General features: G+C 39.0%; 1 pseudogene across 1 annotated transcript; it reads right to left on the bottom strand.

Annotated features, from left to right (window-relative positions):
* Positions 1–421: 421 nt before the first annotated feature.
* On the bottom strand, positions 422–1,388 carry LOC308626140 (activator of 90 kDa heat shock protein ATPase homolog 2-like; annotated as a pseudogene). The gene has a single exon. The product of its transcript is annotated as an activator of 90 kDa heat shock protein ATPase homolog 2-like (transcript).
* Between the last annotated feature and the right edge of the window lie 11,549 nt (positions 1,389–12,937).

Genomic DNA, 12,937 nt, shown 5'->3' with positions numbered 1-12,937 from the left:
TTTTAGAGGAAAAAGAAAGATAATTTTTTGTTTGTTTTTTAAGGGAATGGTATCAACATGCCATTTATTTTTTTTGTCTTCCTGAGCTAAAACCACAGCTGAAAGTAAGTTTTATAGGACAACCTTTAGCTTGGGAAACTTCAACTATCTGTACTCAGGGACTCAATCTATCCCCAGAGGATCATCTATGGGAGGTAATGTTAATACCTAATTTCAGGTTGCTTGCTGCTTTTAACTCAATGCAGAGTCTAGTCATAGTAAAGATACAAACAATGCTTTAAATTCTGTATAAGTTCATGGATTTCATCCAATATGAATTAAAAGTTTTTGTCTTCATTTTTAAAAGTAATAATAGGGAAGATGTTAACTTGACACTTTCTGATTACAAAAAGTAATGCCCTTATAAAATCTTCTAACTAATTCAACCATCTAGGGTGGTCAGCTGCAGTAAACCTTTCATTTCTTCAAAACGCTGCTTCTGCCAACAGAATCTCATGTTTTCTTCTTTACAAACAGGAAGTCCTTTACATTTCAATTGTAATTTCACTTACTTTGGATGGGGCACAAAATTCAGTTCAACTTCTGGCCAGTTCCTACATCTCCACTTAATTATTATATTTTCATTTGTTAACAATTCCATATATTTACGGTGATTTTCCCATCAAATATTTGTGATTTCCTTCCCTTTTCATCTTCTAATACAGCAGGAACCTTATAAAATTTGTGCACCAAACTTTCACATTGAAGACACTATACAGCTTCTCTACAAATGTGTCAAATAGTTCCATCATGTGCATTCCCGCCACATTGGGAATCTTGATGCCCAATGCCATGGGAGATGAGGACTGCAAGGTATTCTCACTCAGTCTCCTTTTAACAAATGGCAATTCCTGAGTTGTCATAGCTTTGTTGGTAAATCATTCTCATCTTAAATTCCTTCCTACATGCCTTCAGGCAATCTCAAAAAGCCTCCCTGCTCTTGGCAGTGCCTTCAGTTTTCATAATGTCCCCATCTTTATTTTTACTCACATTTGCCTGAATGTCTTCTACTTCATTTTCTTCAGAAAGGTTGAATATTTCTATCAATCCCTTGTGCTTTGCTCTAGATTATTTAATTATACCTTTCTAACCCAGTTTGATGTTCCAATCATAAAATGAAATATGCTTTCCTTTCCAGCTGCTGCAGAAAACCTCACCTTCCACTTGCTTCAGCTTACTGATCTTGCAGCAGCCAGCTTATTCTCTACAACAGTGACCACCAATAGCTCATGGAACTTCCCCTTGGACCAGCTGGTGACATCCTACTCTGTCCATTGCCAGTTGTTCATGTTGGTCTGTCCTCCCACTCCTCCATGATCCAAGGCAGGTCCCCAGCCCCAATTGGCCATGTCTGCACAGGTGCTGCAGCCTCGTTCAGATTCAACACATGATATATCCTGGAGAATGTTCTATGTGCAATTGAGAAGAATGCCTATTCTGCTGTTTTTGGATGGAATGTTTTGTATATATCTGTTAGATCCATCTGGTCTAGTGTGTAGTTTAAGTCCAATGTTTCCTTATTGATTTTTTCATCTGGATGATCTATCAGTTGTTGAAAGTAGGGTATCAAAGTCCTCTACTATTATTGTACTGCTGTCTATTTCTCTCTTCAGATCTGTTAATATTTGCCTTATATATTTTGGGGATCCAATATGGGTACCTAAATACTTACAAATGTTATATCCTTTTGTTGGATTGCCTCCTTTAATATTATATAATAACCTCCATTGTCTCTTATTGCAGACTATTTTATCTGGTATTAGTATAGCTACCCCTACCCTCTTTGGGGTTTCATTTCATGGAATATCTTCTTCCATCCCTTCAGTTTCAGTCTGTGTGTGTCCTTAAAGCTGAGGTCTCTTGTAATTAGCATATATTTGAATGTTGTGTTTTTTAACCCATTCAGCCACTCTATGCCTTTTGGTTGGAGAATTTAGTCCACTTACATTTAGAGTAATTGTTGAAAGGTAAAGACTTACTTTTCCATTTTCTTTGTTGTTCTGTGACTGTTTTATAATTCCTTTTTGTTTTCTTCTTCCCCTGCTCTCTTCTTTTGACATGATGATTTTCTGTAGTGGTATGCTTAGATTCCCTTCTCTTTATCTTTTGTGTATTTACATAGGTTTTTGCTTTGTGATTACCATGAAGCTTACATAAAACATCTCATATTTATAACAGTTTATTTTAAGCTTGATAATAACTTAACTTTGAATGCATAATAAAGCTTTACCTTTTTACTATCCCACCCATGCACTCACACATTTTATAATTTTGATGTTAAAATTTACATCTTTTATCTTGTGTATCCATTAACAAATTATTGTAGTTACAGTTATTTTTAATACTTTTTTATAACTTTCATATGAAGTGATGATTAATTTACTCCATTAAAATTTTAATCAGAGTTCATTTTACTTTCAAAGGAAAATAATTCAGATATTAGAGCACAATTAAATAATGTAATTGTCCAGCATCAATCTGTATTTATTATAAACATCATTTAAACATTTTATTGGGTAAGTCATTTTGCAAGATTAAAAAACTATTATTTCTGATCAATATTTATTGAATTCCTAAGTAAGACTGCTCTATACTCAATGATTTGCCCTAAACATAGACTCTATATTTAACTTAAAACCTTTATAAGGTATTTCTTTAAATTAAGAAAATTTTATATAACAAGGTATTGTTGAGATACTCAGCTGTAAAATTGAGATATTGACATTACCATTGGAATTATAATAATGGACTGAATGTGAGATTCTGAAAAAGATGATGTTTCATGCTGAATCACCTACAGCAGCTTGTATTTGCAGGGCACTTTGCCAGGTTGGATTTGCACTCTGTGACTCAGGATTCTTGATAAAGATAACTTCCCAGTGTGGGAGAGTATAACAAAACATTTTTAATAATATGTTCTAACAAATTGAGTTTGAATTGCATGACTCATCTTTCTTTCTCTAGTCAATTTTAGATTCATTTCTTTGCAGAATCCTAGATTGTACTTAAGTGTTTCTCAAGGTCGTTCATAGATCTTGGATTCCAAGGTCATAGAGACCTTGGCCTAAGTCCTGATACTATCTTTTAACAGGTTTATGAGTTTGGGAAAGTTACATAACCTTCTAAGCCTGCTTTCCTTCATGTATATAATAGAGATAATAGATAATAGTACCTGCTTCATAGGACTGGGGTGAGAATTAAATAAGAAATTGCATATACATGTTTATCTCATGCCTGATAAGTAGGAAAAAATGAATAAATGTTAGCTATTATATTATTTTTTTTGACAATGCCCCTTCCTCTAGTTGTTTGCATAGAGACATTGCAAATATAATCAAACTGGACTCACATTCTTAAAATTCAGTCAGTTCCACTGTGTGCTCATGTCTACACAAAGCTACTGATAGAACTGGATCCCAAAGTTGGAATTCAAACCAGAAGATCTGCTTTGTTGTGTATATGACAAGGTACACAAATGTCTTCTCACAGGCCTACTGTTCACCTGTGTTTAGCTTCTGTAATACAGATACAAACTAATTTAGACTTTGTTGCAAGATAGATTGCATAGGCAGCATGATTTGAAGCAATTGGAGTAGGTGGCTTTTGAGAGAATTAAGCCGAAATGAAATGTATTTCATTATGAGTTTATTCTTGAGATGCAAAATATTTTAGAAAGACTAAGTCTTGATGTATTAACTTCTGCATTTGCCCCTTTTAGTTTTCAGTTTCAAGGCAGGCCCAGATGGGAATATCAAAAAGGAAATGCCCATCATACGTGTACACCCTGTGTGGTACCTTTGACCATATAAAGATATTTGTTCTTGAGAAGATAATTAAACTGTCCTTATCCAATGTCTCTTGCACATTACATATGTGCATTTTTACAAAGGGAAAACAAAACGTGACTGCAAAGCATAATTATAAATGGTAATAGTTACATTTTTATCATATGTATGCAATAAATAAGTCTGTCAAATCTAGAATTTGGAATTTGTAGTGTGCTTCCCTCCTGTACTGGTATATTTATTTTGCTCCTCTGCTAATGAGGCTAGCTTTAGATAGCCATGAGCATCAGTCTCAAATAAAAATTAAAAGTCAGTATATTACATTTCTCCTTCTGTTCTTTCTGCATATTACATTGCTCCATAAGCTCATTGATGCTGGAATTCTATCTCTCTTTTGGCACAATTTTCCTCTGTGGTATGATGTTATGAATATTTATGATACAATAAAAACAATATAATAATAGGCATTTCCTAAACTTGTGCTGCATATATCTTCAGACAGGAGCTGGGAGGGCCAAATCTGTTAACTCCCACTAGAGAAGATCTTTATGTCCTGTGAAATAGATGGCTGTCCCAAAGACCTTCACTTCCACATGAGTTAAAGGGCTTCTGTACTGAAACATTCCGAGAAGAATTTTTTCTTCTTCCATATATAGTTTGGACTTTCATCATCTCTGAAATATTGCCAGATTTTCCTTACATTGAGTAGGCATCAATTGATATCCTTATTCATCCTTCCTATGTCAACCACTACAATTCATTCTTTTATAGCCACCTTAAATCTTTAGTCTCTAAAATTCCAGGGTCCAGAATACTCTGAGCAGACTATTATCTTGCTCAGTGAAGCGGTACTGCGTCATCCTCACTCATCTTCCATCACCTTAACTGACTGGATTTCTTTTCATTTATAAATTTAACTCAAATTGTTTTCTTTTTTCAAATATTTGCCAAACTTTCTCATTCCAGCCAATTTTCCCAGCTTGATACCTGCTTAGCTACACATAATGCTCCTAGTCTGTGACTTTGGATATTTCCCCAAGTCAGTCTCTGCAGCCATTTTTCTTATCTATGTTATTAATATAGTTAGAATTCATTCCATTTCCCATTAATAATTACTGGAAAAACAGGGTTTTTTATTTTATCAACTATTAAAGAAATTCTGACATTCATATTATATGAATATCCTGATATTTTTATTGTAAAACTTCTTGGAATTATTTTAAAGCTATAAGATACCTCCAAAACACTTCTTCAACGTTTGGGGGAGGGATGTGTGTGTGTGTGTGTGTGTGTGTGTGTGTAAGAGAAAGAGACAGAGACAGAAACAAAAACACAGACAGAAAATGCACTTTAATACATTTTTACAGAGGAACGTTTTTGGGAGACAGTTATCCACGAGTTTCTCACATTTCTGCATGCCTTATGAGCAGAGGCACAGGCCTTTGTTCTGGACTATTATTTCAAGGATGTTAGTATAGCAAACAGCCTCAGGAGATAGAGGTAGTTTCTGCCTCTGGAGCAAAAGGCAGTTTTATTTTTTGTTTTGTTTCTTTGTTTTTGTTGTTCTTGTTTGTTTATGTCACTGTCCAGTATAATGAAACATGTTTATCTTTGGTTAAAAAGTAGGCATGTTTTCTACCTATTACAGAAGATTTGGTTTCTCTAACTCATGTTTTGTGTCTCGTACTGTAACCGACTACATGTTCAGATGTCAGCTGAACCTCTTCATGCCACCCTATGGGAATTGGAGCTTGGGGAACCAGTGTAGACACTGACACTCTGGCTATTACTGTCATTGGAAATAATAAAGTCCTTTGTCTCCTATCCCAGGGGTTATTTTTTATTTATTTATTTTTTGTCTTCTCTGAGTATCTATGAAAGAGAGGCAGAATAACTTGCTAGTCAGGTAAAATCTTAAACCCCTCCATTGTCCTGAGAGATGGGATGCTGGTGGAGACATGGCTTTCTGCAAGAATAAAGATAAGGGTCTCATGGTTGATTAACAGGAGAAGAGGGAAGTTAGAAGAGAGAAGTTTATGTGAGAAGATCAAGTGGGTATAAAAAGTCCTCCATTTTATTTCCTTTTAATCAAGAGGAATTGTGGAGATGCTTTCAGGCCAAGCACTAGGAAGTAGATGTAAAGACAATTTCAAATGATGCCCTAGGTATTGCTAATTCTTTTGTAAGAGGGGAAACTGAAGGCTCTAATCCACTGATCATCCTAAGGCCTATTTCTTTGCATTAACTGGTACTAGGACTTGTCCTGGAGTTCAGTAGCAGAAAGTTCTACCACCATTCATTAAAAAGAGATGTGCTGAGGAAAAGTAGAGGGAACTTCATGACCACTGAGAGTAGAAAGCAGGCAAACCATTAGAATTTTGGTTAGTTGACTGGGTAGATGAGACATGGGAAATAATGCCTGACTTGGGGATATAATACCTATTAAGGAAGAATGACGATAGAAGGGTTGTCTTATGACTTAGTCCCTTCTGCAGTCTAGCATGCCAACACTAGATGTTTTCAGAGATGACAATAAATGGTCTCAGGGCTTTGTGCAGGGGGTCCTAGCTACTATGAGGGAGCTTTGGCCCTTTCAGGTAGATTTCCATGAGAAAGAAAACTCCTTTGGGAAACCGCAGATGCAGCATTGATAAGGATTTGTGCTCTTACTGCCCTTGGTGAGCTTTACAATGCTGATGAAAGTGACCCACTAATGAGTAAGAAATGGACCCAAAGAAGCCTAGTAAATGTGTTCAGTAAGCAATTTCACCTTGGAAAACTCCCCTAGGCCTTACATTGAAACTGGGAAAGAACTTAAGTTGTTATTTTGATAATGGAACTTCAGATGTCCTAGATTAAGGTGGAATAAAAAAAGTCTCCACTGGGGCTTCCCTGGTGGCGCAGTGGTTGAGAGTCCGCCTGCCGATGCAGGGGACACGGGTTCGTGCCCCGGTCCGGGAAGATCCCACATGCCGTGGAGCGGCTGGGCCTGTGAGCCATGGCCGCTGAACCTGTGCGTCCAGAGCCTGTGCTCCGCAACGGGAGAGGCCACAACAGTGAGAGGCCCGCGTACCGCAAAAAAAAAAAAGTCTCCACTGCATATGTCACATCCAAACAATCCAAGGGGAATAAATCCACAGCCTCGACCAGAAAGCAATGTGACTATGGCAGTTGGATCAAAGGTTCCCCAAAGCTAAAATAGCTGGTGTTGGTATGTATAATCTTGGTGCTCATATATGGCTTTGGGTGGACTGAAAACATTGGAGGTTCATTTGGCTGAGCTGTATGTAGACACCACTCTGTTCACAATGGAAAGTAAACATGACTTGCTTTCTGATTCCTCCAGGCTGTCTGATTCCTCCCCCTTCATTAACCTGTCTTCAGCCACTTTAAAGAGAAAGATGATTTTGGATGAGTTCTAGGTGTCCCTTGACCCCATGAAAAACCAAAAGCCATATGCGTCCATCTAGATTTTCAGGGGAATTTGGAGGAAGGAAAAAATTCAAATGTGTATAATTCTGTTGGAGAAAGGTCCCAAGTCACAATCCCTCCTGATTCTGTAGTTCAAGGGATACCCAGATTTAGGTAATGAGATTTGGGCTGGGTACACATTAGGGAAGGGGAGCTAATATGTCTTGTGGATGGGGCCCTTTGGGTCAGTTCAATGTGCTGTTGTGATTTCTGCTCCTGAATGTACAATTTTATTAATTTATATGTGTTTACTGAATTCAGAGTGGATTCTCCCAATTAGGAAGTGTCACATATAGAAAATTGCTAGTGGGACATGTAAACCAGATCCTCTGCCTCTCTTCTCCAAGGTGGTCCATCAGAAGTGATATATAATCCAAGAATGACAAGTGGAAATCACAGTCTCAAAGTCTTAAAGATAGCAAGGATAGGTTGCAATACCAACACAACAGCCCTGCGTGGCCAGTGAAAAATAATAATGGGAGATGGAGGCTTATAGTGGATTATTGGCAACTGAGTCTTGTTGTTGCTACTGTAGCCCCACAAATGATTTCCATTACACATACTGATGTCACGTGGTATGCTGTTAAACATTGGCAACACCTTATTTTCTATCCCACTGGCACCTGAGGATCAAGGTGTCAGAGTACCTTCATGCAGTAAGGCCTGCAGTATACATTTGCAGTACTCCCCTGGGAGTACCTAAGCTCCCCTGCCATTTGCCTTCAGGGGGGTGGCCTAGGTAACATTAATTTCTCTACTTTATGAAGTCTGAAGTCTTCATTGAATAGATGACAACCTGGAGGTTCGCAACTTTGAAGCCTCAGTGTAAATGGTCTTGACTTCAGTGTTATTACATTTTTCCCAGCAGGAGTGGCTGATAAATCCCCCAAAAATTTAGAGACGTGCAAGCCAAGGAGTATCTTGAGACTATGTGAGTGTATATCAAAGCTCTCAACTCCTCTGGCAATCAAGGAAAAACTATCTCTTGGTCCCTCCTCAAAGAGAGATCCAACAATTTATAGAACTCTTTGAGTATTGAAGACTGTACATGTCTCGAGTGGGCATTCTACTTGGAACATTATATTGGCTAGTTCACAAATATGCATCCTTTGAATGGGACCCAGACCAAAACTGTGGGTTGGAAGCTATCAAGTGAGCTTTGCATGATCTCTACACAAATGACCTCTGTGACTGATGGTATTGCTGATTGGAATCTCTGGCAAAGGGAAGCACCATACATCCAGAGATGCCTCTTGCAACAGTGACATAGTTAAATCATAAAGATAATGGCCACTTGGTTGAGAACATTGCTTGCCAAGATTCCCTACAGTAGCCCACACTGGCCAAAGTGAGGGAAATAAGGGAGCTCTGTAAGTTCTATTAAATTGCCTTTGTCACATTTGCACTTTTGTGTCTATCCCTTCTGAGTGTGAGCAGCAGATAATTGAAAAAGGTGAAGTTATAGCTACTGTAATGGGACACAGATATTTTATGGCAGTGGAGGAAGAGCATCACCCTGGAACTGGAGAGGGAACATCTTACACTCTGGGAGACATGGATGAGAAAGGAACATTAATTTTTTTTTTCTTTCAGACCATCCCTGGAGTCTTCCTCAAGATAAAGACCCTCATGTATCTGTCTCAAACTAATGAGCACTTAAATTTAACTGATTTCAGGATCTGTTCTCCCCCACCAGGCAGCTCTGGTCATCATTGGATTTCATTTCTCTTAAAATTACCAGTAGCCTATCAAAGGGGCAGATGATGGCCCTGGTCCCTACACTTCACAGTACAATTCCTGTCAACACCTTTAGTATCTGCTTCACCCCTATGCCAAGTACTGTAGTTCAGTGATGCTACAGAGTGGATAAAAGCCACCCAGCTGATGATGCAGAAAAGTAGGACAGAGCAGACTGACTGTCCTCAGACATTACCTTCAAAAACAATAACTAGATTCAACTGTTCAAACTAAACTGAGAAACATAAGATCTACTAGCTGGTTATGAGGCCGCACTGGAGCGGAGTCAACGTGTGCTACTGGATGATGTAGCCCACCCCCCTTCAGTGGCCCCAATGGCACTTTCTTTTTAGGGATACCACGTGTACCCTTAGGACTATATGTCTTGTGTAGAAACCAAGCATTAGCTTATTTCTCTCTCCCAAATGGTGATTATAACCTTAGGAGCAGTCACAAGAGACCTCCAAGTTTTTAAGGAAATACCCCTAGAGAATAACATAGCCCTAAGATGACTGCGCCATCTTCCCAAAATGATTACGTGGGGAAGCTTTCCAGAAAGGGAACTGATTTGTACTTGCACCCACCTTGCAGTCAGTTTTCCCTACAATGTGAGTTGTCCAACTAGAAAAGGTGATACAAAATTTGTCTTTCATATTAGTTGAGGTGATCAAAGACACTGCCTCAGTCCTGGAATGTATTCAGATTAGTAGTAACTCAGTGATCAGGCTTGTGATAGATGATATTGCCCTTAAATTTTCTCCTCGAGTGCCAAGGTAGAGTCTTGCATAATCTCTAAAGCTCCTGCTGTACCAGGCCATAGGCCAAGTTGAAAGGTCAATGTGGAAATTTAAGGAGAAAAACACCTAGATTTCTGAGGTAGATCCAGATGGTTTATGAGATCTGCTCAGCTGGTTGGGTCTGAGACAGTTGGTGTTAATACTGCAAATTTCCGCATACTGCAGCTCAGAACCCTATTGATATCAGCCTTAATGAAATGTAGTGTGAGTCAAATGGAACATATTTAACCCTAATCTCTATCAGCCAGATTAATCAATGTGGCTGACAGAGGGCTATGCTCAGAGGAAAAATTTTCCAGATGCCAAGACAGTGTTGGATGGAGAGGTGGATATCATTAGAAGACATGTCTCCATAGGTCTTGCCTGTTTATTGCTCAGTATGACAAAGATAGTGTTTCTCTTGGAGGCAAAGATCAGGCAGGTTTACTGCCCATTATAAAAGATTCAGTTTCCCTAAGGTTGGAATCCCACTACTGGAATACAAACCACTGTGTATGTGCAGGCACTTGGCTCATTTCACATTGTCCTATGGGGCACCAGCATAAATGCTGACAACTGCTATTGCTGTGAGTAATAAAGTCTTTTATTTCTGCAGTCTCCTGTCTTCTGCCAGCACCCACGAAACTGCGGCAAGCTAACTTGGAACACAGGTAGAGTATGTCTCAGACCCTTCTAAGTTTTTGACGTGTATAATATTGCTAATGTATACTAATTATAATTTCAGTTACATTAAGGAGAGTAGGAGAAAAAAAATCCTAAGTCTATAGATCTTGTAGCTAACATTTTCAAGGCATACTGGGCTTTAATTAAGTGAATAAATGAATGTGATTAAATAGAAGGCAATTCAGCACAGTCCTGAAGAGAACTTCTGATTTCCACTAAGAGGATTTATTTTAATATGTTGGAGAAATTGATGAAGGGTATAGAAAACGCCCAGTGACACAAATTGTGCTTTGACATTTGTAGATGGTTCTGAGTCTGTGGATTGTTTACATGAGAACCTTGCTCTAAATGAATTTACTCCTTTTCTGGAGTACAGGGTGAGTATGCTGCTCCCAGGCCAACCTGCTAGCACCTCCTAGGAATGAGATAACAGGTTACAATACCCTCTAACTGAATTCTAGGCAATGAAACATATTGATAATCAGAACACTAGAACATCTGAAGATGATCCATTACTGAGTAGATGGGTATATGTTAATATAGTGTAAATCCGGAGTCATATGAATCAGATACATTTCTAAATTAGTTTTGACTTCATACATTAGAAGTAGCGGGGGGGGGAGTTTATTGAAAACTTTTAAAGTGTATACAACATCTAACTAATGGATTTGCTAATAGTTGTTCTCTGACCATGGACATGAATCTAGCATTTTACATGTCATTCACATGAAGTTCAAAATGCCAGGTAGCCAAGAAATAGAAAACCATTATCCATTTGGAGTCAGTTACTTAGCCATGCCTCAAACATGAGTTGTTTAGTGAAAAGTAGCAAAGAATGGTAGGTCAAATCTTAAGGAACCATCTTTTTCTATAATGCCTTATTCTTATAGCAAATTGGACTAACACTTGTAATTCTACAATTCTGTTCAGAAGTGTGTGAGGGAAAATGTACTTGGGAAAAAAAACTCAAAATTTTCTTCTTTGCTGGTATGAGAAAAAGGTGCTGAGGCTTGGGAAAAGTTATTAGTTTGCTCTTACTCTATCCTTGCTGAGCACAGAATATAAAATAGGAATAAAGAAAGGAAGTCAGCTCTCCAATCCCAGCTGCAGGCTGATGAATCACTTAGTGATTAATTGTTGCTACTAGTAATTGAAATAATCATATTTCAGAGAAGGAAAAAAAAGTATTTGGTCTCTAAAATGTTTTCTCCTAAAACTATCATTGCTGACATATTAAGGACTTTTAAAAAGGAGATATAAAGATCTTAATGTAAAGCTAAAATGAATATAACTCCCAAGATTGACCCAACATCTGGCATCAGGTTTTGAAAAACTTTCCTCTGGCCGTCAAAATCAGTTGTCCCCTTTGCAATAACCAGCCCTCTGCTTAAAGGAGCTCCAGAGACAGGCGTGAGCCGCGGCTATCAGCGTGGACCCCAGATACGGGCCTGAGACGCTAAGGCTGCTGCTCCTGCCACCAAGAAGCCTGTGTGCGAGCAGAGGTCACTAACCACACCTCCCCTCCCAGGAGCCTGTGCAGCCCGCCACAGCCAGGGTGCCGGGATCCAGGGACAACTTCCCCGGGAGAGCGCATGGCGTGCCTCACGCTGGTGCAACGTCACGCTGGCCTCTGCCGCTGCAGGCTCGCCCCGCACTCCGTACCCCTCCCTCCCCCTGGCCTGAGTGAGCCAGAGTCCCCTAAGCGGCTGCTCCTTTAACTCCGTCCTATCTGAGCGAAGAACAGACGCCCTCCGGCAACCTACACGCAGAGGCGGGGCCAGTTCCAAAGCTGAGCCCCGGGAGCTGTAAGAACAAAGAAGAGAAAGGGAAATCTCTCCCAACAGCCTCAGGAGCAGCGGATTAAATCTCCACAATCAACTTGATGTACCCTGCATCTGTGGAATACATGAATAGACAACAAATCATCCCAAATTGAGGAGGTGGACTTTGGGAGCAAGAGAGATTATTTTTTCCCCTTTTCCTCTTTTTTGTGAGTGTGTATGTGTATGCTTCTGTGTGAGATTTTGTCTGTATAGCTTTGCTTTCACCATTTGTCCTAGGGTTCTGTCCGTCTGTTTTTTGTTGTTGTTGTTTTTACTTAAAACATTTTTTTTCTTAATAATTATTTTTATTTTTTATTTTAATAACTTTATTTTATTTTATCATCTTTCTTTCTTTCTTTCTTTCTTTCTTTCTTTCTTTCTTTCTTTCTTTCTTTCTTTCTATTTTTTTCTCCCTTTTATTCTGAGCCATGTGGAGGACAGTCTCTTGGTGCTGCAGCCAGGAGTCAGGGCTGTTCCTCTGAGGTGTGAGAGCCAACTTCAGGACACTGGTCCACAAGAGACCTCCCAGCTCCACGTAATATCAAATGGCGAAAATCTCCCAGAGATCTCCATCTCAACACCAGCACCCAGCTTCACTCAACGACCAGCAAGGTACAGTGCT

The sequence above is a fragment of the Mesoplodon bidens genome, assembly GCF_964165515.1.
Source record: "Mesoplodon bidens genome assembly, chromosome: 12".
Lineage (NCBI taxonomy): Eukaryota > Metazoa > Chordata > Mammalia > Artiodactyla > Ziphiidae > Mesoplodon > Mesoplodon bidens.
The sequence above is the reverse complement of the archived record's forward strand: the minus strand, read 5'-3'. Positions and strand labels throughout refer to the sequence as shown.